General features: G+C 39.2%; 1 long non-coding RNA gene across 1 annotated transcript in view; it reads left to right on the forward strand.

Annotated features, from left to right (window-relative positions):
* The window catches only part of LOC118973849 (uncharacterized), a 52,167-nt gene that overhangs the window by 8,729 nt on the left and 17,124 nt on the right, over window positions 1-26,314 (forward strand). Inside the window, exon 2 of the long non-coding RNA XR_005063378.2 lies at window positions 19,296-19,382. This is a non-coding gene — a long non-coding RNA (uncharacterized lncRNA). The remainder of the gene's footprint in view (window positions 1-19,295; window positions 19,383-26,314) is intronic.

Here is a 26,314-nt window from a genome sequence, read left to right on the forward strand (position 1 = left end):
TTCTTCTAATGGCTGAATAATATTCCATTGTGTATATGTACCACATCTTCTTTATCCATTCATCTACTGATGGACATTTAGGTTGCTTCCATTTCTTGGCTATTGTAGACAGAGGGGTGCAGATGTCTTTTTCAAACTGGGCTGCTGCATTCTTAGGGTAAATTCCTAGGAGAGGAATTCCTGGGTCAAATGGTATTTCTATTTTGAGTTTTTTGAGGAACCTCCATACTGCTTTCCACAATGGGTGAACTAGTTTACATTCCCACCAGCAGTGTAGGAGGGTTCCCCTTTCTCCACAAACTTGCCAACATTTGTTGTTGTTTGTTTTTTGGATGGTGGTGATCTTTACTGGTGTGAGGTGATATTTCATTGTGGTTTTAATTTGTTTTTCTCTGATGACTTGCAATGCAGAGCATCTTTTCATGTGTCTGTTGGCCATCTGAATTTCTTCTCTGGAGAACTGTCTGTTCAGCTCCTCTGCCCCTTTTATTTTTTATTTTCTCTATTTTGTTATCATTAATCTACAATTGCATGAAGAACATTATGTTTACTAGGCTCGCCCCTTCACCAAGTCCCCCCTCACCCTATTGCAGTCATTGTCCATCAGCATAGTAAGATGCTATAGAATCACTACTTGTCTTCACTGTGTTGCACAGCCCTCCCAATGACCCCCCTCCCACATTATACATGCTAATCGTAATGCCCCCTTTCTTTTTCCCCACCCGTATCCCTCCCTTCCCACCCATCCTCCCCAGTCCCTTTCCCTTTGGAAACTGTTAGTCCATTCTTGGGTTCTGTGATTCTGCTGCTGTTTTGTTCTTTCAGTTTTTCTTTGTTCTTAAACTCCACATATGAGTGAAATCATTTGATACCTCTCTTTCTCCACCTGGCTTATTTCACTGAGCGTAATGCCCTCTAGCTCCATCCATGTTGTTGCAAATGGTAGAATTTGTTTTCTTCTTGTGGCTGAATAGTATTCCATTGTGTATATGTACCACATCTTCTTTATCCATTCATCTACTGATGGACATTTAGGTTGTTTCCATTTCTTAGCTATTGTAAATAGTGCTGTAATAAACATAGGGATGCATGTGTCTTTTTCAAACTGGGCTGTTGCATTTGTAGGGTAAATTCCTAGAAGTGGAATTCCTGGGTCAAATGTTATATCTATTTTGAGCTTTTTGAGGAACCTCCATACTGCTTTCCACAATGGTTGAACTAATTTACATTTCCACCAGCAGTGTAGGTGGGTTCCCCTTTCTCCACAACCTTGCCAACTTTGTTGTTGCTTGCCTTTTGGATGGTGGCGATCCTTACTGGTGTGAGGTGATATCTCATTGTGGTTTTAATTTGCATTTCTCTGATGATTAGCGATATGGAGCATCTTTTCATATGTCTGTTGGCCATCTGAATTTCTTCTTTGGAGAACTGTCTATTCAGCTCCTCTGCCAATTTTTTAATTGGATTGCTCGCTTTTTGTTTGTTGAGGTGCATGAGCTCTTTATATATTGGATGTCAACCCTTTATCAGATCTGTCATTTATGAATATATTCTCCCATACTATAGGATGCCTTTTTGTTCTATTGATGGTGTCCTTTGCTGTACAGAAGCTTTTCGGCTTGATATAGCCCCACCTGTTCATTTTTGCTTTTGTTTCCCTTGCCTGGGGAGATATGTTCATGAATGAGTCATTCATGTTCATGTCCAAGAGATTTTGCCTATGTTTTTTTCTAAGAGTTTTATGGTTTTCTGGCTTACATTCAGGCCTTTGATCCATTTCAAATTTATTTTTGTGTATGGGGTTAGACAGAGATCCAGTTTCATTCTCTTACATGTAGCTGTCCAGTTTTGCCAACAACAGCTGTTGAAGAGGCTGTCATTTCCCCATTGTATGTCTATGGCTCCTTTATCATATATTAATTGACCATATATGTTTGGGTTAATGTCTGGAGTCTCCATTCTGTTCCACTGGTCTGTGGCTCTGTTCTTGTGCCAGTACCAAATTGTCTTGACTACTGTGGCTTTGTAGTAGAGCTTGAAGTTGGGGAGTGAGATCCTTCCCACTTTAATCTTCCTTCTCAGGATTGCTTTGGCTATTCAGGGTCTTTGGTGGTTCCATATGAATTTTTGAACTATTAGTTCCAGTTCATTGAAGAATGCTATTGGTAATTTGATAGGGATTGTATTGAATCTGTATATTGCTTTAGGCAGGATGGCCATTTTGACAATATTAATTATTCCTAGCCAAGAGCATGGGATGAGTTTCCATTTGTTAGTTGTCCTCTTTAATTTCTCTGAAGAGTGTCTTGTAGTTTTCAGGGTATAGGTCTTTCACCTCCTTAGTTAGGTTTATTCCTAGGTATTTTATTCTTTTTGATGCAACTGTGAATGGAATTGTTTTCCTGTATCCTCTTTCTGCTAGTTCATTGTTAGTGTATAGGAAAGCCTCAAATTTCTGTGTATTAATTTTGTATCCTGCAACTTTGCTGAATTCCAATATTAGTTCTAGTAGTTTTGGAGTGGAGTCTTTAGAGTTTTTTATGTACAATATCATGTCATCTGCAAATAGTGACAGTTTGACTTCTTCTTTACCCATCTGGATTCCTTGTATTTCTTTGTTTTGTCTAATTGCTGTGGCTAGGACCTCCAGTACTATGTTGAATAACAGTGGGGAGAGTGTGCATCCCTGTCTTTTTCCCAATCTTACAGGAAAATCTTTCAGCTTCGCACTGTTCATTATGATGTTGGCTGTGGGTTTATCATATATGGCCTTTATTGTGTTGAGGTACTTGCCCTCTATACCCATTTTGTTGAGAGTTTTTATCATGAATGGATGTTGAAATTTGTCAAATGCTTTTTCTGCATCCAGGGAAATGATTATGTGATTTTTGTCCTTCTTTTTGTCAATGTGGTGGATGATGTTGATGGATTTTCAAATGTTGTACCATCTTTGCATCCCTGAGATGAATCCCACTTGGTCATGGTGTATGATCCTTTTGATATACTGTTGAATTCTGTTTGCTAATATTTTATTGAGTATTTTTGCATCTACATTCATCAGGGATATTGGTCTGTAATTTTCTTTTTTGGTGGGGTCTTTGCCTGGTTTTGGTATTAGGGTGATGATGGCTTCATAGAATGAGTTTGGGAGTATTCCCTCTTCTTCTATTTTTTGGAACACTTTAAGGAGAATGGGTATTATGTCTTCTCTGTGTGTCTGATAAAATTCCGAGGTAAATCCGTCCGGCCCCGGGGTTTTGTTGTTGGGTAGATTTTTGATTACCATTTCAATTTCTTTGCTCGTAATTGGTTTGTTTAACTTTTGTGTTTCTTCCTTGGTCAGTCTTGGAAGGTTGTATTTTTCTAGGAAGTTGTCCATTTCTTCTAGGTTTTCCAGCTTGTTGGCATATAGGTTTTCATAGTAGTCTTTAATAATTCTTTGTATTTCTGTGGCGTCTGTCATGATTTTTCCATTCTCATTTCTGATTATGTTGATTTGTGTTGATTCTCTTTTTCTCTTAATAAGTTTGGCTAGAGGCTTATCTATTTTGTTTATTTTCTCAAAGAACCAGCTCTTGGTTTCGTTGATTTTTGCTATTGTTTTCTTCTTCTCAATTTTGTTTATTTCTTCTCTGATCTTTATTATGTCCCTCCTTCTGCTGACTTTAGGCCTCATTTGTTCTTCTTTTTCCAGTTTCGATAATTGTGATGTTAGACTATTCATTTGAGATTGTTCTTCCTTCTTCAAGTGTGCCTGGATTGCTATATACTTTCCTCTTAAGACTGCTTTCGCTGCGTCCCACAGAAGTTGGGGCTTTGTGTTGTTGTTGTCATTTGTTTCCATATATTCCTTGATCTCTATTTTGATTTGTTCATTGATCCATTGATTATTTAGAAGCATGTTGTTAAGCCTCCATGTGTTTGTGAGCCTTTTTGTTTTCTTTGTAGAATTTATTTCTACTTTTATACCTTTGTGGTCTGAAAAATTGGTTGGTAGAATTTCAATATTTTGGAATTTACTGAGGCTCTTTTTGTGAGCTAGTATGTGGTCTATTCTGGAGAATGTTCCATGTGCACTTGAGAAGAATGTATATCCTGTTGCTTTTGGATGTAGAGTTCTATAGATGTCTATTAGGTCCATCTGTTCTAGTGTGTTGTTCAGTGCCTGTGTGTCCTTACTTATTTTCTGCCCGGTGGATCTATCCTTTGGGGTGAGTGGTGTGTTGAAGTCTCCTAAAATGAATGCATTGCAGTCTATTTCCCTCTTTAGTTCTGTTAGTATTTGTTTCACATATGCTGGTGCTCCTGTATTGGGTGCATATATATTTAGAATGGTTATATCCTCTTGTTGGACTGAGCCCTTTATCATTATGTAGTGTCCTTTTTTATCTCTTGTTACTTTCTTTGTTTTGAAGTCTATTTTGTCTGATGTTAGTACTGCAACCCCTGCTTTCTTCTCACTGTTGTTTGCCTGAAATATGTTTTTGCATCCCTTGACTTTTAGTCTGTGCTTGTCTTTGGGTTTGAGGTGAGTTTCTTGTAAGCAGCATATAGATGGGTCTTGCTTTTTTATCCATTCTATTACTCTGTGTCGTTTGATTGGTGCATTAAGTCCATTTACATTTAGGGTGACTATTGAGAGATATGTACTTATTGCCATTGCAGGCTTTAGATTCGTGGTTACCAAAGGTTCAAGGTTAGCTTCTTTAGTATCTTACTGCCTAACTTAGCTCGCTTATTGAGCTGTTATATATATACTGTCTGGAGATTCTTTTCTTCTCTCCCTTCTTATTCCTCCTCCTCCATTCTTCATATGTTGTGTGTTTTGTTCTGTGCTCTTTTTAGGAGTGCTCCCATCTAGAGCAGTCCCTGTAAGATGCCCTATAGAGGTGGTTTGTGGGAAGCAAATTCCCTCAGCTTTTGCTTGTCTGGGAATTGTTTAATCCCGCCATCATATTTAAATGATAGTCGTGCTGGATACAGTATCCTTGGTTGAAGGCCCTTCTGTTTCATTGCATTAAATATATCATGCCATTCTCTTCTGGCCTGTAGGGTTTCTGTCGAGAAGTCTGATGTTAGCCTGATGGGATTTCCTTTATAGGTGACCTTTTTCTCTCTAGCTGCCTTTAAAACTCTTTCCTTGTCCTTGATCCTTGCCATTTTAATTATTATGTGTCTTGGTGTTGTCCTCCTTGGATCCTTTCTGTTGGGGGTTCTGTGTAATTCCATGGTCTGTTCGATTATTTCCTCCCCCAGTTTGGGGAAGTTTTCAGCAATTATTTCTTTAAGGACACTTTCTATCCCTTTTTCTCTCTCTTCTTCTTGTATCCCTATAATGTGGATATTTTTCCATTTGAATTGGTCACACAACTCTCTTAATATTCTTTTATTCCTGGAGGTCCTTTATCTCTCTCTGTGTCAGCTTCTCTGCACTCCTGTTCTCCGCTTTCTATTCCATTAACAGCCTCTTGCACCTCGTCCATTCTGCTTTTAAGTCCTTCCAGAGATTGTTTTATTTCTGTATTCTCCCTCCCAACTTTATCATTAGCTCTTGCATTTTTCTCTGCAGCTCTATCAACATGGTTATGATCTTTATTTTGAATTATTTTTCAGGAAGATTGGTTAAATCTATCTCCCCAGGTTCCCTTTCCAGGGAAGTCTGAGTTATTCTTGTCTGTATCAAATTCTTCTGCCTTTTCATGGCAGTAGAGGTAGTCATAGGCAGTTGGCGTGTGTGTCAGCTGGGAGAACAAAGTCCCTTCCTGCTTTGCCTGTCACATTCCCTTCTTGTGATAATGGCGGCCCCTAGTGGCTTGTGCTGGGCAACTGCATGCTGACAGGGCCTGAGAGTCTGGCCCTGGAGGCTGCAGAGAAGGCTTTGTGCAGCTGCTGTGAGTGTGGCTGGTCTCAGGCTGCCGCTCCATTATGGTCGGGCCACACTGGAGGAGGAATGGTTGGAGGCTGTTTATCACTGTGAGGGGCCTCAGAGCTGTGCTGCCGCCCAGGGGCTTAGGGTGCCTGGAGTTCCTCGGGATTCCCAGCTGCTGGGCTGAGTGTGCTGGTATGCTTCCGTCCAGCTGTGAGTCTCCTGTCCCTTTAAGACTTTCAATAAGCACTCACTTTTCTTTTGTCCCAGGGGCGCTAGCTGTGGGAACCTGCTCACAGGTTTAATGTTCCGTTTCTCTAATATCCAGCACACCATGCACCGTGTGTTGATGCTCCCAGTGCAGATAACTAGGGCTGGGTATTTAGCAGTTCTGGGCTCCCACTTCCTCACCACTCTGACTCCTCTCCTCCTGCCGCAGAGCTGGGGTAGGGGTCGTGCTCAGGTCCCACTGTGCTGCGGCTCATATCTTACCCCTTTCGTGAGGTGCTAAGTTCTCTCAGGTGAGGATGTATCTTCTGGCCTCTCTTTTAGGAATAGTTGTATTTGTTGTATTTTCAAAAATATATATGGTTTGGGAGGAGATTTCCGCTGCCCTACTCACACTGCCATCTTGGCTCCTCCACATCTTCTAAGACTTATACGGTTTCATGTCTTACATTCAGGTCGTTGACCCGTTTCAAGTTTACTTTTGTAAATGGGGTTAAACAATAATCCATTTTCATTCTCTTGCATGTAGCTGTCCAGTTTTGCCAACACCAGTTGTTGAAGAGGCTGTCATTTCCCTAGTGTATGTTCATGTCTCCTTTATCATATATTAATTGACCATATATGGTTGGGTTTATATAAGGGCTCTCTAGTCTGTTTCATTGGTCTATGGTCTGTTCTTGTGCCAGTACCAAATTGTCTTGATGACTGTGGCTTTGTAGTAGAGCTTGAAGTTGGGAAGCGAGATTCCCCCCACCTGCTTTATTTTTCCCTCTCAAGATTACTTCGGTATTCGGTGTCTTTTGTGGTTCCATATGAATTTTAGAACTATTTGTTCCAGTTCATTGAAGAATGCTGTTTGTATTTTGATAGGGATTGCATTGAATCTGTAAATTGCTTTAGGCAGGGTGGCCATTTTGACTACATTAATTCTTCCTAGCCAACAGCATGGGATGAGTTTCCATTTGTTAGTTGTCCTCTTTAATTTCTCTTAATAGTGTCTTGTAGTTTTCAGGGTATAGGTCTTTCACTTCCTTAGTTAGGTTTATTCCTAGGTATTTAATTCTTTTTGATGCAATTGTGAATGGAATTGTTTTCTTGATTTGCCTTTCTGATAGTTCATCATTAGTGTATAGGAATGCAACATATTTCTGTGTATTGATTTTGTATCCTGCAACTTTGCTGAATTTAGATATTAGATCTAGTAGTTTTGGAGTGGATTCTTTAGGGTTTTTTTTATGTACAATATCATGTCATCTGCAAACAGTGACAGTTTGGCTTCTTCCTCACCAATCTGGATGCCTTTTATTTCTTTGTGTTGTCTGATTGCCATGGCTAGGACCTCTAGTACCATGATGAATAAATTATCTTTCTTTTCAGAACCTTTTCTTACCTGGGTTTCCAAGACCCCACATTTGGTTGTCTCAAAGGAAGCTCAAGTTCTTTATGTCCTAAAGTAAATGCATGATCTTTCTCCTAAGCCTGATTCTCTTTTTATGTTTCCTGCCTCATTGAGTGGCACCATTTGTTTAGTTTAGCAAACCAAACACTTAGGTACTATCCTTAACACCTCCCCTTGTTTATGATCTATATCTAGTCCATCACCAAATGGTATCAATTTTTTACCTTCTCAGTATTTCTTTAATCAATCCAAAAAATTTCTATCTCTATCACCACCAGGTCCATCTTTTGTTTAGGCCACTATAGTAACCTCCTTACTAGTCTTTCCCCGTTTACTGTTTTCCATTTCCAATCTGTTTTCCACATTTCTGTTGCAGTGGAAGGAATATTTTCCAAATGCAAATCTTATAATGCACCCCCTGGTGCATTGCACTCCACTTTCTAGCCTTCTAGTGGCTTTCCGTTACTCTTAAGAGACAAACTCAAATCATTAACATGGCCAAAGACATCCTATATGGGCTTGCTCAAACCTATCTGATCAGCTTCCTCTTACATCAAGCTGCCTCCTGCTCTCTGGGCTCCAGTCACCTGCTTTATTCCTTAATTGTGCTATTCGTCATCACATACAAGACTTTGCTTAGACTATTTTCCATGCCTTGAATATTCTCCATCTTAACCTTTGCTTGTTAAAATCCTTCTCAGTCTTTTTGTTACAGATTGAGCTCTTTACATAACTCTGAAATGGAGTTTATTGCCCAGAATATTAAGGAGTGCTTTTGGGACCAACAATTGTGAAAGGGAGCACATGCTTGAAGAAAGGGGAGTGTGGCAACCTCAGAGAGGAAGTTTTAAGGGTTTTTCAGGAATGGGATACAGGGCCAGGGGGGCATAGGGTTGTCATGTGATCTCACAATGTCTATCTCCAGTGAGAGACACTGTGTCACTATCCATAGTCAGTCCTCCAGATAATTCTGTAAGATAAACTTAACACAAGGAATTTATTGATCCTGTTCTTCTCCAAGCACTGGGAACATATCAGTGAAGACTCCTTGCCCTGCCTTAAGGTAGGTTGTTGGGTGATTACCAAAGAATATGTTAGGAATCTTACCTCCTAACTCCTTGGTTTTTAAAATGGAATCTTAGCCTTAAGATGGAGTCCCTCCTGTTCTTATGGTGATGGTTATATCTTGGCATTTTTCATCATAGGCAAGAAGATTAATCATGATGCTTGTCCCATATGACCTTCAGCATTTTTGAAGAGGAGAAGACAATTACTTTGCAGAATGTCCATCAGTTTGGGTGTGTCTGATGTTTCCTTGTGATTGAATTTAGGATATGCATTTTTGACAGGAATATCACACAACTAATTCTATATTTCTCTCAGTGCTTCACATCAGATGGCATAGGGTATGATTTATCTCATTACTGACCAAGTTAACTTATTGTTAGGTTAGATGATGTCTACCAGAATTTTCAATATTATGTTAATGAATAAGTATTTTGTCTAAAGATACTTTGAGACCATGTTAAGATTCTGTTCCTGACCACACTTTCACTCATATGTGTTAGTACCAATCTTTGCTTCTTGTCTAAAACAACTATTACCACAAAGGTTTCCAATGGCAATCATCCCTTCCATCGGCCCTTCTACATTTATTAGGTAACCTACTGTAAGGTAAAGCTTTCCTGTCTTTCCATTTATTTATTTATGTATATCAGCATGAGCCCATGGGTTCCTATTTTACTCAATGGATTAAAAACAATTGCTATCATTATTTTGATGCTAAAATTGTCCCAGATTTAGCCAGTGGGAGACCCTGGCTGATTTCTGTGTCATTTTGACACATCCCTATCATTCTTTGAGAATTTCTTTGCTTTCTGGTATAAGATGTTCCAGATTCATTATATACTTGCCCTTCTTTAGTTCTGGAAATAGCCATTTCTCCAAGGATTTCTGTTTCCTTTTGAGGAGAGTGGTATTTAGTAGCCTAGATATGGGTATTCGATATGCTTACTGCTACTGGTATACCCATTGCTTCTTTGACTTGTCAGTGGACAGAACCAGGAATTATGTGTGCACACATACACACATCTAGGTGTGTGCATGTGTCTATATATGTAGATATATCTTTCTATTTATCATCTATTAGAGACCAGGAATTAATACTGATTCTTCCAATTACAATCCAACCTTAGAGATTTTATCCTAGCTTTTCCCCATTCTATAGTTGTACCTCTCTTTCTTGAGAGTGAGAAACCCACTCCCATCATTCTCAGTGTATTGGCTTACTTGCTAAGTGTTCTTACATGCAATCAATCTCCTAACCATGTCGGCCATCTTTGACTTTTCAGCACTGCCAACTCATGCTCACCTGTGCTGGCTGACACTTCTCCATCCCAGCTACTATTTTAATCTGGATTTGACTCCAGATAGTTTTTTATCTAGATTTGCACACAGTGAAAAATAAGGAGATGAAATATTTTCTCTCAATTTAACTTTCAGGCAGCTGGAAGAAGCAAGAAAGGAAACTAACTTTTTGGAGAGGGTACTATGTACCAGGAATTCTCTTATTTCATTTAAGGTTGACTCTTTCAAGGTTGGCATTTTCTGTTACAGAGTTTAACCCCAAAGAATTAAATAGTCTCCAACATTATATAACTAGTAAAGCAAGACTTCACAGAAGATGGGCAAGGTGCACTGCAGCATTAGCTCTTTTGCTACTTTCTTCTTGTTTGCATGAGTGACAACTGATTCCAGTGAGTTAGGAAAACCAGATGGGGAGAGCCTGTTTCATAAGCCACCTCCAGAAATGTGGACCAGAGAAAAATGGTGGACATTGTCATGAGTGACAACTTAGTACCTGCTTCCTTCCTTACAATCAATAATTGTTGGATGCTTAGGTTATGCTAGGTCCAATTCCAGGTAGTTGTCAGGTTTTCCAGGAGCAAACTCTTAGAGGAAGATTTGTGTGAAAGTGATTTATTAGTAAAACTGGTAGGAGAGTGGGAAAGTGGGACAGGAAAGACAAGCAAGAGTGTGATATCCAGCAAAGTCCCACTGAAGACCATGGATACTATGAAGGTCATACCTCAGAAGGTCCTGACCATGGGCAAGGCTAGTCCATCTACGATGCCAACAAAACACCATAAATTGGGTGGCTTATGAATGACACAAATTTATTTCTCCCAGTTCTGGAGGCTGGGAAGTTCAAGGTCAAGGTGCTGGAAAATTTAGGGTCTGATGAAAATGCACCTCTTGGTTCATAGATGTCACCTTTTTTGCTCTGTTCTTACATGGTAGACGAGGTAGCTAGCTCTCTGGGGTCTTTTTTTTTATAAAGGTACAAATCTCAATTGTGAGAGCTCTGCCCTCATGATTAATAACCTCCCTAAGGCCCACTCTTTTTTATTAAGGTGTGATTGATATACACTCTTATGAAGGTTTCACATGAAAAAATGATGTGGTTACTACATTTACCCATATTATCAAGTCCCCACCCATACCCCAATGCAGTCACTGTCAATGCAGCAACATGCCACAAATTCAGTAGCTGCCTTCTCTGTGCTGCACTGTTCTCCCCATGATCCCCCACACCACTTGTACTAAACATAATACCCCTCAATCCTCTTCTGCTTCCCTCCCCACTTGCCCTCCCACACTCCTCCCCTTTGGTAACCACTAGTTCATTCTTGAAGTCTCTGAGTCTGCTGCTATTTTGTTCCTTCAGTTTTGCTTAATTGTTATACTCCACAAATGAGGGAAATCATTTGGCATTTGTCTTTTTCCTCCTGGCTTATTTCCCTGAGCATAATGTCCTCCAGCTCCATCTATGTTGTTGCAAATGGTAGGATTTGTTTCTTTATTAAGGCTGAATAGTATTCCATTGTGTATATGTACCACATCTTCTTTATCCATTCATCTACTGATGGACACTTAGGTTGCTTCCATTTCTTGGCTACTGTAAAAAGTGCTGTGATAAACATAGGGATGCATATGTCTTTTTGAATCTGAGAAGTTGTATTTGGGTAAATTCCAAGGAGTGGGATTCCCTTGTCAAATGGTATTTCTATTTTTAATTTTTTAAGGAACCTCCATATTGCTTTCTACAATGGTTGAACTAGCTTACATTCCCACCAGCAGTGTAGGAGGGTTCCCCTTTCTCCGCATCCTTGCCAGCATTTGTTGTTCTTAGTCTTTTCAATGCTGGCCATCCTTACTGGTGTGAGGTGATATCTCATTGTGGTCTTAATTTGCATTTCCCTGATGATTAGTGATGTGGAGCATCTTTTCATGTGTCTGTTGGCCATTTGAATTTCTTCTTTGGAGAACTGCCTCTTCATATCCTCTGCCCATTTGTTAATCAGGTTATTTGCTTTTTGGGTGTTGAGGCATCTAAGTTCTTTATATATTTTGGATGGTAATCCCTTGTCAGATATGTCATTTACAAATATACTCTCCCATACTGTAGGATGAATTTTTGTTCTGTTGATGGTATCCTTTGCTGTACAGAAACCTTTTAGTTTGATGTAGTCCCATGAGTTCATTTTTGCTTTTGTTTCCCTTTCTTGAGGAGATGCATTCAGGAAGAAGTTGCTCATGCTTATATTCAGGAGATGTTTGCCAATGTTATCTTCTAAGAGTTTTATGGTTTAATGACTTACATTCAAGTCTTTAATCCATTTTGGGTTTACTTTTGTGTATGGGGTTAGACAATAATCCAGGTTCATTCTCTTGCATGTAGCTGTCCAGTTTTACCAACATGAGCTGTTGAAGAGGCTGTCATTTCCCCATTGTATGTCCATGGCTCCTTTATCATATATTAATTGACCATATATGGTTGGGTTTATATCTGGGCTCTCTAGTCTGTTCCATTGGTCTATGGTCGGTTCTTGTGCCAGTACCAAATTGTCTTAATGACTATGGCTTTGTAGTAGAGCTTGAAGTTGGGAAACAAGATTCCCCCCTGCTTTATTCTTCCTTCTCAGAATTGCTTTGGCTATTGGAGGTCTTTTGTGGTTCCATATGAATTTTAGAATGATTTTCTCTAGTTTGTTGAAGAATGCTGTTGGTATTTTGATAGAAATTGCATTGAATCTATAGATTGCTTTAGCCAGGATGGCCATTTTGACAATATCAATTCTTCCTATCCATGAGCATAGGATGTGTTTCCACTTAATGGTATCTTCTTTAATTTCTCTCATGAGTGTCTTGTAGTTTTCAGAGTATAGGTCTTTCACTTCCATGGTTAGGTTTATTCCTGGGTATTTTATTCTTTTTGATGCAACTGTGAATGGAATTATTTTCCTGATTTCTCTTTCTGTTAGTTCATTGTTAGTGTATAGGAATGCCACAGATTTCTGCATATTAATTTCCTATCGTGCAACTTTGCTGAATTCAGATACTAGATCTAGTAGTTTTGGAGTGGATTCTTTAGGGGTTTTTTTTATGTACAATATCACATCATCTGCAAACAGGGACAGTTTAACTTCTTCCTTGCCAATCTGGGTGCCTTCTATTTCTTTGTGTTATCTGATTGTCATGGCTAGGACCTCCAGTACTACGTTGAATAGAAGTAGGGAAAGTGGGCATCCTTGTCTTGTTCCTGATATTAAAGGGAAAGCTTTCAGCTTCTTGCTGTTAAGTATAATGTTGGCTGTGGGTTTGTCATATATGGCCTTTATTATGTTGAGGTACTTGCCCTCTATACCCATTTTGTTGAGAGTTTTTATCATGAATGGATGTTGAATTTTGTAAATGCTTTTTAAGCATCTATGGAGGTGATCATGTAGTTTTTGTCCTTCTTTTTGTCGATGTGGTGGATGATGTTGATGGATTTTCTAATGTTGTAACATCCTTGCATCCCTGGAATAAATCTTACTTGATCATGATGGATTATTTTTTTGATGTATTTTTGAATTTGGTTTGCTAATATTTTGTTGAGTATTTTTGCTTCTATGTTCATCAGGGATGTTGGTCTGTAACTTTCTTTTTTTGTGGTGTCTTTCCCTGGTTTTGATATTAGAGTGATGCTGGCCTCATAGAATGAGTTTGGAAGTATTCCCTCTTCTTCTAATCTTTGGAAAAGTTTAAGGAGGATGGGTATTAGGTCTTCACTAAATGTTTGATAAAATTCAGTGGTGAAGCCATCTGGACCAGGAATTTTGTTCTTAGGTAGTTTTTTCATTACCAGTTCCATTTCGTTGCTGGTAATTGGTCTGTTCAGATTTTCCGTTTCTTCCTTGGTCAGCCTTGGAAGGTTGTATTTTTCTAGAAAGTTGTCCATTTCTTCTAGGTTATCCAGTTTGTTAGCATATAATTTTTCATATTATTGTGTAATAATTCTTTGTATTTCTGTGGTGTCCGTTGTGAGTTTTCCTCTCTCATTACTTATTCTGTTTATGTGTGTAGACTCTTTTTTCTTTGTAAGTCTGGCTTGGGGTTTATCTATTTTGTTTATTTTCTTGAAGAACCAGCTCTTGCTTTCATTGGTTCTTTCTATTGTTTTATTCTGCTCGATGCCATTTATTTCTGCTCTAATCTTTATTATGTCCCTCCTTGTACTGATTTTGGGCCTCATTTGTTCTTCTTTTTCTAGTTTCATTAATTGTGAGTTTAGACTGCTTATATGGGATTGTTCTTCTTTCCTGAGGTAGGCCTGTATTGCAATATACCTTCCTCTTAGCACGGCATTGGCTGCATCCCAAAGATTTTGCAGTGTTGAATTATTGTTGTAATTTATCTCCATATATTGCTTGATCTCTGTTTTTATTTGGTCATTGATCCATTGGTTATTTAGGAGCATGTTGTGAAGCCTCCATGTGTTTGTGGGATTTTTCATTTTCTTTGCTTAATTTATTTCTAGTTTCATACCTTTGTGGTCTGAGAAACTGGTTGGTACAATTTCAATCTTTTCGAATTTACTGAGGCTCTTTTTGTGGCCTAGCATGTCATCTATTCTTGAAAATGTTCCATGTACACTTGAGGAGAATGTGTACTCTGTTGCTTTTGGGTGTAGAGTTCTGTAGATGTCTGTTAGGTCCATCTGTTCTAATGTGTTGTTTTGTGCCTCTGTGTCCTTACTTGTTTTCTGTCTGGTTGATCTGTCCTTCAGAGTGAGTGGAGGGTTGAAGTCTCCTAGAATGAATGCATTGCATTCTATTTCCCCTTTTAATTTAGTTAGTATTTGTTTCACATGTGTAGGTGCTCCTGAGTTGGGAGCATAGACATTTATAGTGGTTATTTCTTTTTGTTGGATTGATCCCTTTATCATTATGTAGTGTCCTTCTTTGTCTCTTGTGACTTTCTTTGTTTTTAAGTTTATTTTGTGTGATACAAGTACTGCAACTCCTGCTATTCTCTATTAGCTGCATGAAATATCTTTTTCCATCCCTTCACTTTTAGTCTGTGTACGTCTTTGGGTTTAAAGTGAGCCTCTTGTAGGCAGCATATAGATGGGTCTTGCTTTTTTATCCATTCAGGGACTCTATGTCTTTTGATTGGTGCATTCAGTCCATTTATGTTTAAGGTGATTATCGATAGGTATGTACTTATTGCCATTGCAGACTTTAGGTTCGTGGTTACCAAAGGTTCAAGGTTAACTTCCTTAGTATCTAAGAGTCTAACTTAACTCACTTAATATGCTATTACAAACACAATCTGAAGGTTATTTTCTTTTTCTCCTCCTTTTTCTTCCTCTTCCATTCTTTATATACTAGGTATCATATTCTGTACTCTTTGTCTATCCCTTGATTGACTTTGGGGATAGTTAATTTAATTATGCATTTACTTAGTAATTAGCTGTTCTACTTTCTTTACTGTGGTTTTATTACCTTAGGTGACAGCTATTAAACCTTAGGAACGCTTCCATCTATAGCAGTTCCTCCAAAATAGACTGTAGAGATGGTTTGTGGGAGGTAAATTCTCTCAGCTTTTGCTTGTCTGGAAATTGTTTAATCCCTCCTTCATAATTTTTTGGTATCATTAATCTACAATTACATGAGGAACATTATGTTTACTAGGCTCCCCCCTTCACCAAGTTCCCCCAACAAACCCCATTACAGTCACTGTCCAGCAGTATAGTAAGATGTCTTCTCTGTGTTGCATAGCCCTCCCATGCCTCCCCCCACATTATACATGCTAATCATAATGCTCCCTTTCTTTTTCTCCACCCTTATCCCTCCCTTCCCACCCATCCTCCTCAGTCCCTTTCCCTTTGGTAACTGTTAGTCCATTCTTGGGTTCTGTGATTCTGCGGCTGTTTTGTTCCTTCATTTTTTGCTTTTTTGTTATACTCCACAGATGAATAAAATCATTTGGCACTTGTCTTTCTCTGCCTGGTTTATTTCACTGAGCATAATACCCTTTAGCTCCATTCATGTTGTTGCAAATGGTAGGATTTGTTTTCTTCTTATGGCTGAATAATATTCCATTGTGTATATGTACCACATCTTCTTTATCCATTCATCTACTGATGGACACTTAGGTTGTTTCCATTTCTAGGATATTTTAAATAGTACTGTGATAAACATAGGGGTGCATCTGTCTTTTTCAAACTGGAGTGCTACATTCTTAGGGTAAATTCCTAGTAGTAGAATTCCTGGGTCAAATGGTATTTCTATTTTGAGCTTTTTGAGGAACCTCCATATTGCTTTTCACAAATGTTGAACTAATTTACATCCCCACCAGCAGTGTAGGAGGGTTCCCCTTTCTTCTCATCCTTGCCAACATTTGTTGTTGTTTGTCTTTTGGATGGTGGCGATCCTTACTGGTGTGAGGTGATATCTTATTGTGGTTTTAATTTGCATTTCTCTGATGACTAGCAATGGGGAGCATCTTTTCATGTGTCTGTTGGTCATCTGAATTTCTTCTTTGGAGAACTGTCTGTTCAGCTTTTCTGCCCATCTTTTAATTGGATTATTTGCTTTTTGTTTGTTGAGGTGTGTGAGCTCTTTATATATTTTGGATGTCAACCCTTTATTGGATCTGTCATTTATGAATATATTCCCCCATACTGTAGGGTACCTTTTTGTTCTATTGATGGTGTCCTTTGCTGTACAGAAGCTTTTCATCTTGATATAGTCCCACTTGTTCATTTTTGCTTTTGTTTCCCTTGCCCTGGGAGATATGTTCATGAAGAAGTCACTCACGTTTATGTCCAGGAGATTTTTGCCTATGTTTTTTTCTAAGAGTTTTATGGTTTCATGGTTTACATTCAGGTCTTTGATCCATTTTGGATTTATTTTTGTGTATGGGGTTAGGCAATGATCCAGTTTAATTCTCTTACATGTAGGTGTCCAGTTTTGCTGGCACCAACTGTTGAAGAGGCTGTCATTTCCCCATTGCATGTCCATGGCTCCTTTATTACATATTAATTGATCATATATGTTTGGGTTAATGTCTGGAGTCTCCATTCTGTTCCACTGGTCTGTGTTTCTGTTCTTGTGCCAGTACCAAATTGTCTTGATTACTGTGGCTTTGTAGTAGAGCTTGAAGTTGGGGAGCAGGATCCCCCACACTTTATTCTTCTTTCTCAGTATTGCTTTGGCTATTTGGGTTCTTAGGTGGTTCCATATGAATTTTTGAACTATTAGTTCCAGTTTGTTGAAGAATGCTGTTGGTAATTTGATAGGGATTGCATCAAATCTGTAGATTGCTTTGGGCAGGATGGCCATTTTGACAATATTAATTATTCCTAGCTAAGAGCATGGGATGAGTTTCCATTTGTTACTGTCCTCTTTAATTTCTCTTAAGGGTGTCTTTTAGTTTTCAGGGTATAGGTTTTTTACTTCCTTGGTTAGGCCTCCTTCATATTTAAATGATAATCTTTCCAGATAAAGTATTCTTTGTTTGAGGCCCTTCTCCTTCATTGCATTAAATACGTCATGCCACTCCCTTATGACCTGTAAAGTTTTTGCTGAGAAGTCTGATGTTAGCCTGATGGGCTTTCCTTTGTATATGATCTTATTTCTCTCTCTGGCTGCTTTTAACAGTCTGTCCTTATCCTTGATTTTGCCATTTTGATTACTATATGTCTTGTTGGTGTCTTCCTTGGGTCCCTTGTATTGGGAGATCTGTGGATCTCCATGACCTGAGGTACTATCTCCTTCCCAGATACGGAAATTTTTCAGCAATTACCTCCTCAGAGACACTTTCTATCCTTTTTTCTCTCTCTTCTTCTTCTGGTACCCCTATAATGTGAATATTTTTTCCATTTGGATTGGTCACACAGTTCTCTCAATATTCTTTCATTCTTAGAGATCCTTTTTTCTCTCTGTGCCTCAACTTCTTTGTATTCCTCTTCTCTAGTTTTTATTTCATGTATTGTCTCCTCCACTGTTTCCAACGTGCTTTTAATACCCTCCATTGTGCTCTTCAATGATAGGATCTCTGATCGGAATTCATTCCTGAGTTCTTGAATGTCTTTCCATACCTCCATGAGCATGTTAATAATTTTTATTTTGAACTCCCTTTCAGGAAGAGTCATGAGGTCCATGTCATCTTTCTCAGGAGTTATGTTAATTTTACTCTGAACCAGGTTCCTTTGGTGTTTCATATTTGTATATAGAGCCCTCTAGTGTCCAGAAGCTCTAGTCTCTGGAGCTGCTCAGCCCCTGACACAATGTCGGGGTTGCAGGGGAGTGGTATTGGTGCCTGGGGAGAGGAAAGAGCTGTTTTCTGCTTCCCAGCCACTATGACTGTCTCCACTGCCTGAACCAGGGGGCCAAGCACACAGGTACAAGCCTCTTTGCTTTGTGTTTGTAATTGATGTGGATAGATCTTCCCTCTGGCTGGCCTAAAGCCAGAGTAGGGTTTTCTGGTTTGTAAGCCAGGTGGTGCTTGCCGGGAGGAAGGCACAGTAGGCTGCCTATCATGGAAGGGGTCCTTAGAGCTGTGTAGCCAGCCAGGGATTTGGAGCACCTGGAAATCATGAAAGCTCCTAACCTGCTGGGCAGAGTGCACCTGGACAATTTTGTCTACCTGTCCTTTCTCCTGAGCAGTAAGCTCTGTGCAATCCTTGCCTCTTTAGCAGCCCTCTTGCTAAGGACCTCCTTCTTAGGAAGTCTCTCAGACTGCCTGCCTTTCTTTCATCCCAGAGCAGCCAGATATGGTTCCCTGTTTTCCACAAGCGGCTGGAATCTCAGTCTCTAGGAATTCTACCTGTCTTAGGTTTCCAATCCCCTAATCATGAGAGCATCATGAAAGCATCATGAAACATAGGTTTGTGCTCCCAGAGGAGATCTCCAGAGTTAGGTATTCAGCAGTCCCAGGCCTCCACTCCCTCCCTGCTCTTCCTCCCGCTGGTGAGCTGTGGTGGGTGAAGGGCTTGGGTCCCACTGGGCCACAGCTTTGATACTTTACCCTGCTCCCTGAGGTCTGCTCTTTTCTTCAGGTCTTTGCAGTCTACTGCAGTCCTCTTCCCTGTTGCTCTTTCAGGATTAGTTGTTTTAGTTATATTTTCATATTATATGCGATTTTAGGAGGAAGCCTCTGTCTCACCTCTTACACCTCCATCTTTAATCCTTCCCTAAGACCCACTCTTAATCCCATCACCTTGGGGTTAGGATTTCAAACTATGAGTCTTGTGGGGGGACACAAATATTCAGACCATAGTACAAGGGAAATTGGATATTTTGAGAGCAGTTCTCTGACAAAGAGAGGAAGGTTTTTGTTGTTAGGAATGCTTCTGGCATGAAATGGGAAAGGGATCCAAGGGCATATGGGCAAAGGATATACTGACAGTGTTCACTACAAGGCTACGTATATTTTGGTCTCTCCCCTCATTATGTGATCTATCTTCTCCAGGTTGAAACCAGAAAACTCCCATTTCCAGATTCCTTGCAGCATGTGACCTGGGCTTCACTAATCAGCTCTATCCACGTGTGACTGCAGGTGAGGAGGCAGCAAGCGGGGACACTGATTTTCTACTCTGGACGTGGCATTCAGTACTTTGGATTCAGCAGGGTAGAGCTTCTGGTGTCCATTCCTGAGGGTCATTGACACTGATTGGCAGTGGCCATGGTGTTTTTCGCAGTGGTCTTCATGGTGTGGTTGTGCCTTGCTTCTGGCTGCCTAGTTTCAGAGCCTGCTCTCAGATCTCCAAGTGACCCATGGATCACCCAATATCCTTTAACAAATTCCTGCACGAGCTAGGTAGAGCTGAGGTTGTGGCTTGAAGTTAAGAAACTGAATGGTATAGGTGATACGGTGCCAGACTTGAGTAACAGTAAGCTGCTCAGATTTTATAAATGCATTTTATTTCAGCTGAGGAATAGTGCAAAGCTCTTAAAAATCAGTTCCTCGTATGTTATGTGTAAGTGGAAAAAGCTACCCTAAACTATTCAGGTGACCTCACCTGATACATAACATATTCTTATCCTCTATTTGAAAGCAGAATATAAACAATGCTCAGTAATTCCATATCCATCCTGACCATGCAGGAAGCAGATTGGAGGTGTGAGTACTCTGGAATTCTCAGAGAGATACTGGGCTTCACACTACAACCACAAAGCTATAAAGGGAAGTGTTGAGCAGTTTTAAGGCTTGAGTTTGTAGTGGTTAGGGACTCTAATTAATGTGTAATCTTTTTAGCAGACATTAAATGTGGGCAGTTAAAAATGAAAACCACTAATTATCATCTTCAGAAATGATTAGGATAATGCAAATGAGATGGGGAGAAATAGTTCAGATTTCTCAATCAGCAGATACGAATTTTACATGGGATCTTGAAATTTCATTGTAAGTATGCCCCAAGGTTTTCAGAAATTCATCCTTTCATTCATCCACCCAGTAGTCAGAAAGGAAATATTTATTGAGGGCCTACTATGTGCCAGTACCAGTTATATTCCTGAGTGGAGAAAAATACATTGTTAACTTTCTTCTCAAACTAATTAGAAACTCAACTGCTAGCATTGCACTTTGGGGAAAAGTAAAAAGAAGAATCTTGTTGGAAGACAATTGTTTATAGGTCTTGTGTGTTTCTTCATGTCTTCTGAGCAGAGGCACTGACAACTTTTGTTCTAGAGAATATTTTTTCTCAAGGATGTTGATACAGTAAACAGCTTGGAAGACAGAGCTGGTATCTTCCTCTGCCCCAGAGGGAGGATTTGTTTGCTTATCAGGATGATAAAGACAATGTGCCTCCCTGCCCCTAGGACAAAGGTTAGGCAGGTTTAGCCTCTTTAAGAGACTGGAGTTTCCTAAACTCTCAGTTGTATTCCTAGTATCTCCCTGGGCTACCATGCATCACACCCATGGAACTTAGGGGTGGGGCTGGTGGGTGAACATGAGGTTCATATTGCCTACATGAATAACAAAGTCCTGGCCCAGGAGTCTTATGCCTTCTGCCAGCTCCCAGGAAACTGTGGCAGGCTAATTGTGAGCTTGCAAGCCTGGTAAACTCTTACTTAGTCCTTCATAGTTCTTGACACATCTTCTCACACAAAAAAGATACTTATCATTTAATTAGATAAAAATCACTTATTCATGATACAGTGTTGCTAAGGGTATGGGAAAACAGGGATCCTTGCACTATTGGTAGAATTATAAGTTCATATAACCTCTTTCGAGGACAATTTGGCAGTATCTATCAAAATTTAAATGTACATGATCTAGGAATTTAATATATAGATAAATTACACAAATGAAGATATAATATAGGGATATCAGTTACAGCAAAAATTATTAGCAAAAGACTGTAATATGTGCTAATAATAGTAATGAAAACTATTTTCATTTTCAATGTCAGTTGCAGACATTAATACACTTCTGATAAGTACTTATTTAGCTTTTATAAGGTATAAAGTGCTCATTTAAGTAACTTCATGTGTAATGATTGATTCTGTCCTCACAACAGCTCTATGAGATTGTACTGTAATTACCCCTAATTTACTCATAAGGAAACTGAGGCACAAAAAGGTTAAGTAACTTGCCCAGTGTTACACAGCTAGTGAGGTTATCCCTAATAAATAATGGCATATTCACTTAACAGAATACTACGCACTTAAGTGAGGTAGGTCTACTTATAGTTAATGAAAAAACAAAAGTCAGGGTAGTGTGTTCTTTTACACTTCTTTTTGTGTGAAAAAATATTGATTTATGTGTACACAGAACATGTTTGGAAGGATAAAAGGAAAGAAGTGACAGAGAAAGTCAAAGGTGAAGGAGTGTTTATATCATTATACTTTTTAAAGCATACTGATTGTGTGTTTTTTTCCCTAACACTTAAAAATAAACAATTCCAAACATACAGCAAGGTTGAAAGAATTTTATAATGAACACCCACATACCCACGACTTAGATTCTGCTTTTAACATTATACTGTGTTTGCTCTGTCACATGCCTTTTCATCTACCCATTTGTTCCACTATGTTTTTGATGCATTTCAAAGTCGGTTGCAGACATTAATACACTTCTGATAAGTACTTCAGCATGTATATTATTAACTATTAACTAAAGTTTAATATCTGTTTACAGGTTCTTTTCTTTTTTTTATTTTGGTATCATTAATATACAATTACATGAGCAACATTATGGTTACTAGACTCCCCCTATTATCAAGTTCCCACCACATACCTGATTACAGTCACTGTCCATCAACATAGTAAGATGCTATAGAATCACTACTTGTTTTCTCTGTGTTATACTGCCTTCCCTGTGCCCCCCTACATTATGTGTCCTAATGGTAATGCCCCCTTTCCCTCCATTCCCCTCTTCCCCCCATCCTCCCCAGTCCCTTTCCCTTTGGTAACTGTTAGTCCATTCTTGGGTTTTGTGAGTCTGCTGTGGTTTTGTTCCTTCAGTTTTTGCTTTGTTGTTATAGTCCACAGATGAGTGAAATCATTTGGCACTTGTCTTTCTCTGTCTCGCTTATTTCACTGAGCATAATACCCTCTAGCTCCATCCATGTTGTTGCAAATGGTAGGATTTGTTTTCTTCTTATGGCTGAATAATATTGCATTGTGTATATGTACCACATCTTCTTTATCCATTCATCTACTGATGGACACTTAGGTTGCTTCCATTTCTTGGCTATTGTAAATAGTGCTGCAATAAACATAGGGGTGCATTTGTCTTTTTCAAACTGGGCTGCTGCATTCTTAGGGTAAATTCCTAGGAGTGGAATTTCTGGGTCAAATGGTATTTCTATTTTGAGTTTTTTGAGGAACCTCCATACTGCTTTCCACAATGGTTGAACTAATTTACATTCCCACCAGCAGTGTAGGAGGGTTCCCCTTTCTCCACATCCTCGCCAACATTTGTTGTTGTTTGTCTTTTGGATGGTGGCCAGGTTCTTTTCTTTTTATATAAAATTTGTGTACCTATTTCAAGTATACATTTGCTGAGTTTTGACAAATATGGCTACTTTTGTTACCCCAACCCATATCAAGACATGGAACATTACCATCACTCCACAAAGTTCCTTCATGTCCTTCTCAGTCAAGCTCCACCCCCACTCAGAGGAAACAACTAGCTTTATTCTTCCACTCTCAAGTAGATTTGCCCATTTTAGAACTTCCTATCAATGCAATCCTAGGCTTCTTTCACTCAGCCTAATGTTTTTGAGATTCATCCGTATTGTTGCATATTATTAGTAGCTTGTTATTTTTCTATTGCTTTGTTTTGTTACTTTTGTTCAGTGTATAAAATACCACCCTTTATCTGTTCTCTTGTTAATGGATACCTGGATTGTTCCAGTTTTGGGGGTTTATGAATAAAGCTGCTATGAACATTCTTGTACAAGAATGTTTTGTGTAAACAGTTTTTTTTTTCTCAGATAAATATCCAGGAGTGGAATTGCCAAGTTACTGAGTTGATGTATGTGTGGGTTTACAAAAACATGCCAAATCTTGTTTCAAAGTACTTGTATTATTTTCCTGGTCTACGAACAATATATGAGACTTCTGATTGTTCCACATCCTTACCACATTTGGTGGTACCAATCTTATTAGTTTTAAGGCATTCTGATAGGTGTATAGTGTAGCTCATTTAATTTGCTGAGCACTTTTTCATTTGCTTCTTGGCCATTTCTTTCAAGAAGTGTCTGAGTATTTCACCTGAGTTTTGATTAGGTGATCTGTGTTTTTAAACTGAATCATAAGAGTTCTTTATATTCTGCACATACCATTCCTTTGTCAGCAAATGTTTTGCAATATTTTCTTCCAGTAAAAAAGATAAAACTTAAAATCTCCACAGTCCCCATACTAACACCTAGGTATTTGCAAAGTATTTTAATAAAACTTAAAAATATAGTTGAGTTTAAATTAGAGAGTCATTCACATGATCTCAGTTTTGATGCACTGCATGATTGCTAATCCTAAGAGACCTTCCCCCACTGTGTGATAAATTCTTTCTGGTCAGGGTCAGTATCTTAGCTATTTCTTTTCTTTCCCTTTGCCTGGCAAGGTACCTTAAGCCAACATTTACTGCGTGAATATTTTTTCTGGGTTGAAATCCAGTAACATTTTTATTATCTGAATATCAGGAATGGGTCTTTTGTCCTTAGTCACAGTTTCAATGTAGAGTGAAGATATCAGTACTTAGTTATTGTTGATTTGTTGATATTTCCTTTTGAGTGGTTGTCAGTAAGGAGTGAAAGACAGATGCCATGCATTCAAAGAAGATTATTTCAGAGGAGACCTCTTCCTTCTTTGAGCATCTAAAACTCCCTGGGACACTTTGAACTCTGCTTTGTGTAGGATCTGTGTGTACTCTGGTTTCCCACCACACTCTAAGAACTTTGAGGGCAAAAGTATGTCCCACTTGTGTGTCCATCTTTCCCTGAAACTGAGCATCAGGATGCCTTGCATATAACAGAAGCAATGAACACTTGTTGAATAGATACAAGAGGTAAAAAAAAAAAAAAAAAATCAAAGCCCAAGCACACAGTATGTCAAGGTGAGACAAAAGAGAGATTAATGAGCCATAAGCTTACATAGTTTCCTCATTCAGTGAGTGAGGCATTCACATTTCAGACATGACTGACATTTGTCAAACACCATGTGCTTGTGTGGTCTTGTGATAAACGCTGCCCTTAAAAAAGGAAGATGAGAACATTTTGAAACCACTAGAGGACGATGTGATACAACACAATCCACAGTGAATTTTGGCAGTGCATGCTGCAAAAAACCAGATAAGGGAAGCAGGAGCCTTGCAACCTGGAAGGCGAGGGCAGGAAGCTGGTTTGTGGCCTGATCTTTCCAAGTTTTACTATCAAGGAGAACTAGTGCATACTATTCTTCCCAGAGCCATTTTACAGGCTGGTTATGCATATGACCTTTTCTAAAACCATCGTATATGCACTTTTCCCTGTCCCTAGCACATCTGCTGAACACCGCCTCCTTTTCACATGTGCTTATTTTACTCCTGCGTGTGCACCTGTATTTTGAGAGCAGAGGGCTGAGTTTGTCTTTATCATCACATCCTTTGGTTTACTCAGAGTTAGAAATTCTGAGTGGCTCATAACTAATTCTTTTGTCTAAATTATGTTTTTGAATGTGCTTGTTTTGCTTATGTTCCTCTCACATTTCTGTTTTTATCACAACAGATTTGAGTGAAGAGTTTTGAGAATTTTTGTTGTTTTCTTTTGGTGTGTCTTTATCTTCAAAAGGAAACCAAAACATTGATCATGACTTTAGAACTTATTAAAATGGTTTAGCTGAGCCCTTGATTATTACAAGTTAAAATTTCCTGGTTTTGTACTTTTAGTGCTCAGGACAATGGAAGCTTGGCACATAGTAGGCACTCAATGGATACTGTTGGACGTCACTTAGAAAAAGAGTGGACAGGAAAAGTGTCAGACTGCAGTGTGCCTGTCCACAGGCCATACAAAGTTTCACATCCAGGAGGCAACATTCTGAATCATAAAATCTATCTCCCTGCCTACAGCTGATGGGCATCTTATACAAGGCAGTGGCTTTCCACGAATGGCCTAAAAATCAGAAGCGTCAGCATGAAGGGTTGTTAGGGAAGCAAACACTGGACCCACCGGAGATCTACTGAAACAGAAACTCTGAAGGTGCAGCAATCTCAAGCCCAGTTTGAGAACCATGGGGCAAGAAGCCTTTGAGTGGCCTGTCATTACTACTAATTCATCAGTTTTTCTCTCTCATGAATTTGTACTGGTGGCAAGGGAAAGAGACAAGCAACTGGTAATGGAAGCATATCTGGATTACCCAGATGGAGGGCAGTATAAAGATGCCAAGAAGATTCAGAAACCACAACCAGCAAGAAGCTAGGCATAACGTAAACCATGACATAGAGAGAAGATATGCAGAGTGAGGTGGTTGGCTGATAGCAACTGAGCTGGAGAAACAGAGAAAGAGAGTTGCTGAGTCACCACAGTGATGGAGATAATGAACAGCTGTTAAAGCAACCTGGGTACCCTGTCACCATGTGGCGCTGGTGCCTTCCAGTTCTGGGAACTGTGTCCCAGGTCTGTGGTGCCGGCTGTCCAGCTTGCCTGTGCTCCATGATGCATGGCTCTGTAGCCAAGATTCCCATTTTTCTGATTCCTCTATGTGATGTCCAGTAAATCCCCCAGTACCTGGGTAACCTGAAGTGGTCTTGGCACCAGAAGATATTCTGGCATACTTTTCATTTTGTTTTAACTTTATGTACAATATGTAAGTTAAATCTGTGATGGGTGTGAACTAGGAAAAGTTTCTGTAAATTGAAGTATGGCAAGCTTCTCATAGAAACAAAAGTAAAATAGGGAGGTGATGTTCTTGTTTGGGAACTTCATCTTCTCTTTTTAGAGAAGTGACCCAAAAAACTGTATATGTACAATATGAAACTTTCCAAATTGTTTAAAACGATGAAGCAGG

This window comes from Manis javanica, chromosome 1, assembly GCF_040802235.1.
Source record: "Manis javanica isolate MJ-LG chromosome 1, MJ_LKY, whole genome shotgun sequence".
Lineage (NCBI taxonomy): Eukaryota > Metazoa > Chordata > Mammalia > Pholidota > Manidae > Manis > Manis javanica.